Consider the following 5,007-nt stretch of genomic DNA (forward strand, 5'->3'; position numbering starts at 1 on the left):
CATTCTGTTTCTTACCGATCTGCTGATTACTTTCTAGAAACCCAGTGGGGCACTGAGTAATTCTTGGCCTTTCTGTTATTATCGCATCATTGAAAGGCTAGATAGGTACGCCTTAGATGCCAGATGCAGCATCACGAGTGGAAATAGCTTCTGGGCTGGAATCTAGAGACTAATTATAGCTGTGTCATCATGTTTTAGCCTTAAGACCTGGTAAAACGCAGTGTAAAACTGTGGTGAAGATTCACTTTAAAAAGTATGTAAACTAATAAGTAGGAAGAAGTCTTGGGGGTTTTAGGAAAGAATGCAAATAGAGTAAAGTTCCTTATAAAGTATAATACAACCACACCGGAGAAAATGGGGGACCTAGATTGGACGGCCGAGCCTGAGCCAATGAAGTTTTGCTTGCCGGGTTCATCCCAACTCTGAGCACCCATATAGAATCTGGTTCTTTTCTTCCCTTCATTCTCCTCTCTCAGTCCTGACTCCGACTGGTTGCTCTACATCCTTCCTACCAGGGGAAGGCAAGAGGCAGGAAACAGCACAATGTAAAAAGCCTGCACCCTGATTTCCCGTATTGGTGTTCTTAATGTACTGTACTTGAAGGGAACCTTTGCTCACAGGCCATTCTCAGAGAGCGCTGCTATCTGCTCTGAGGAGCTATCAGTGACACGTCCTACCTGCGTGACTCCGTGTCGCTGCCCTGTGAATGCACTTTTAAAGTCAGCCTCTGAGATGCTCTGAGGGTTTGAACCTAGGGCAAAAGTCACAAATCAGGAAAGTGTACTTGAAGACATCTCTCTGAACATGAAAAGACTCACAGCTTTGGGAGCTCCTTCTCTTCAAATTGTAGCCTAACACATACACACTCACACAGAGATATAGACACATACAGAGACACACGCAGAAAAACACACAGACATAGTTACACACAAACATATATCCACACATACACAGACACACACACAGATATACACATACACAGACACACACACACAAAGATATACACACACAGAAACAGAGACACACATACACACACATACAGAGACATCCACACACACATCCACAGACACACATACACACAGACACACACAAACACACACTCATACACATATACAGACATACACATGCAGACACACAGAGACACACATACAGACAAACATACACAGACACACAAACACAGAGACGCACAAACATACACAGAGACACACAGACATACACGCGCACACAGACTCATACACATCTCCTCCTCTCTCTGAAGTTTCTAAGACTGGACCACAAACAACTTTGAACTTATTCTCTCCAATCATTGCTTATCAAGACCAATCATCGGAACCTGTGACTCAGCATGCAGGCTTCTTGATCTCATTCCAGAGACTCACTGCCAGCTCCGAGGAAGTCTTGATTTGAAGTCTACCACTCCACTCCCACGGACAGACAGGGGCGGTCAAAGCAGGTTCATCCACACAGCAGTGACCTCGTTTAGGACTTTCTAATGGTGGGTAAAATTGGAGTTGTTTCTCAAATGGGATGAAATAGAGGGCCTGGGCCAGCCTTCTCAGTCACCCTAGAAGCCTCCTATCCTGAACACAGGCAATACAGCATTGCTGGAGGGCATTGAAATGCCACGAATGGAAGGTTCTAGAGCAGTGAGGGTCCAGAAGGTTTTCCACTTGTGCCATAGAGAGCTGTGTGGATGAGAACAATCCAGACCCCTATAATCCGTCCTTCCCAAAGTAACTGTAAACCTACTCTCATCCAGTCTCCGGGGTAAGAAGATGGAAGACGAGGAAGCTGCCTGCTCGATCCTGTAATCATCTCAGCAACCAGCTCAGCTATGGAGTTGAAAGGGTTCGCAGGAGTTCATGAATTCCACAATTTCTTGAAGTTCTATACAAAGTTTCTGAGCATTTGTGGACTTTTTTTTTAAATAAGAAAACTCTAGTTTGTATCAGATAATCAAAGGGATATGTAATGAAAAAATAATATTGGTTTCCTCACTCAACTGTAATTTTTGTGTATTTCCATGGTAAGAAAAGTGGCCTTATACCTTAGATGAAGACAAAGGAGCAAGTCTTTACCAGCAGAAACTGTCACCCAAGTGTCATCTATCCCAACATCTAACATTTTCAACAAGAATTCAGATAGCATCTTCTAGCAGTCCAATTATCTCTGAGTTAATGGTATAACGTATTATGAAGAAACATCAACTAGACTTCTTTGGGCAAAACTTAGGGGCAGCCCTGATTTTCCGAGTTCTGTGTGACATGCCACTTCCTCTTACAACATCCACACAGCCTCTCCAATTCCAGCCCCACCATGGCAACATGATCAAAACCAAGAAAACAGAACAGTGCAATTTATGGTGTAAAGCACGTAGCCCTGTCATTGGAGAGATGTAAAAAAGGCCCCAAGGCAGATTCTGTCGCTGCTATTTAAAAATGCAGAAAGTAAGGCCATGTGGGCCTCATCCCCAGACCCGCCATACTGCTACAGTTTGAGTTTACTTACTGCAATCTGATGACCTGCCTTTACTAATTGTTCATGTGATCATGTGTGTATATATCACCTGAATTTTAAAAATCTGTATCCAGGTAACTCTAAACTTGATTTTTATTCTTTTGTGGTGGTGAAGACAAGTCCTTTTCTAACTTAAGAATGTCTCTACTGATGAGAAACTGGGAGAAAAAAAAAAAGAGTTGACATTTTGGAATTGCCCCCTAAATTGTTCACAAAATATAACTGAAATCTAGCTGTTTTGTCAAAAGATGAACTGCAGACTAATTCCACAGATAATAGCTTTCCAAGAAATGTAAACTGTACATCTGAAGCAGAATTTTACACTTTTCCTTTTATGGTAATACTTTGCCTGAGAAGAAATGGCAAATGAATAGTTGGGTTTGTTCTAGTCCTACTTATGGTGGGAAACACCTTGTGGGTAATTTATATTACCAGAACTAATGTATTCACTAGATGCTGTAATAAGACAGGTGAGAAGTTAGATTTTATAAAAAGTAATATGTCCTTGATTTATTCTCAATTATTTTGTTAATAAATATCTTTATCAGAACTAGGTCATTACTCATAGAGTAATAAAAGGTAGAGTTAATGGTTAATCATATCACATGTCTTCAATTATGTAATGTTGATTTGGGACGGTTGTGTAAGATTTGCACAAAAAAAAAAGTTCTGACTGACTGCTCAGATAAAAGATGATGTCAGCTTTGTGACAAGTAAGACTATAACGAGACAATTTAAAAACATCCATTTAGTGAGTGGTGGTGTCTTTCAAACGATAATGGAAAAGATGATTAAAGTTATTTCAAAGGCATCTTCCCAATAATTGTTTTGTCATTATTAACGGATACATCCTTTTGCTAAGGCAATCAAGCTGGTTGTCCCTGTAACAAGGAATTTGTTCTTCCCAGACTAAACTACTTCCTTTACTGAAATCTCCAATAGTTTCATTAAATAAAGCTTGTAGCTTATTACTGAATCATACAGAGAATGATAAAGTTCACTGTGTGCCTTTGCTTGTGGTGTTTTTCAAAGAGCAGAGCAGGACCCAAAGGAAAAGCATTCTTCTGTGTCTAACCAAGCAGCAGAAACTGGAAAAGGTCACTATATATTGTACTAAGGTGTGTGAAAAGATTCCCGTCAATCGTCACTAAACATCGAAGTGCACTGGATTGGAGTGGGTTGTAGTAATAACACATGAGATCTTCGGGCACACTGAATTTCTAAGTGTGTCACATTTTGTTGTAAACTGTACAAACAGCAAGTTTCTCACACTCAACTCACTATACTTGCTTTTCCGCTCGGCTGTTCCCCTGCACGGGAGGCAGCCATGGCGCCCAGCCGGAATGGCATGATCTTGAAGCCCCACTTCCACAAGGACTGGCAGCGGCGAGTGGACACTTGGTTCAACCAGCCTGCAGGCAAGATCCGCAGGCGCAAGGCCCGGCAGGCGAAAGCGCGCCGCATTGCCCCGCGCCCCGCGTCCGGACCCATCAGGCCCATCGTGAGGTGCCCCACAGTGCGCTACCACACCAAGGTCCGAGCTGGCCGGGGCTTCAGCCTGGAGGAACTCAGGGTGGCTGGTATCCATAAGAAGGTGGCTTGCACCATCGGCATCTCCGTGGACCCAAGGAGGCGAAACAAGTCCACCGAGTCCCTGCAGGCCAACGTGCAGCGCCTGAAGGAGTACCGCTCCAAGCTCATCCTCTTCCCCAGGAAGCCTTCCGCTCCAAAGAAGGGCGATAGTTCGGCTGAAGAACTTAAATTGGCCACTCAGCTAACAGGACCTGTGATGCCCATCCGGAATGTTTATAAAAAGGAGAAAGTCAGAGTCATCACAGAAGAAGAGAAGAACTTCAAGGCTTTTGCCAGTCTTCGCATGGCCCGGGCCAATGCCCGGCTCTTTGGCATCCGAGCAAAGAGGGCAAAGGAAGCTGCAGAGCAGGATGTTGAGAAGAAAAAGTGATGTGCTTTTGGAATATTGCAATAAATTAAAGAACTTTAAAAAAAAAAAACTCACTATACTTGACTGAAACTTTAGCCTGTTGGTTAACAATTCCCTATTTGCTCGATCCTTAGCAAACATTATTCCTCTGGATTTTAGTATTTTAAATAACTCACTCTAAAAGGAACAACAGAGTATTTTCTTGTGACTCACATATTTCATTTAGCATAATGCCCTTAAGATTCATATACATTGGTGCATAGTGCAAATGTCCTTCTTTTTACTGCCCAACAGAATTCTATTGCTCACTAATAATCACATTTTCTTTCTCTTTTTGTGTACTCATGAACACGAGCTCTGTCTCCATGCCTTCACTCTCTGCGCATAATACGGCCATGGAGAAGGGATGGGAGAGTCTCCCTGAGACCCTGGACATCAACTCTTTTGGAAAAATGCTCGAAAGTAAGGTGACTCTACAAATCAGAGATCATTGCATTGAAACTTACCAAGCACATCTATACATAAGCTATTCTTTAAAAGGTGAATTC

General features: G+C 42.6%; 1 pseudogene; it reads left to right on the forward strand.

The window, feature by feature from the left end:
* The first annotated feature begins 3,810 nt into the window (after positions 1-3,810).
* LOC101992430 lies at positions 3,811-4,498 on the forward strand (annotated as a pseudogene).
* The last annotated feature ends 509 nt before the right edge of the window (positions 4,499-5,007 follow it).

This window comes from Microtus ochrogaster, linkage group LG3, assembly GCF_000317375.1.
Source record: "Microtus ochrogaster isolate Prairie Vole_2 linkage group LG3, MicOch1.0, whole genome shotgun sequence".
Taxonomy (NCBI): domain Eukaryota; kingdom Metazoa; phylum Chordata; class Mammalia; order Rodentia; family Cricetidae; genus Microtus; species Microtus ochrogaster.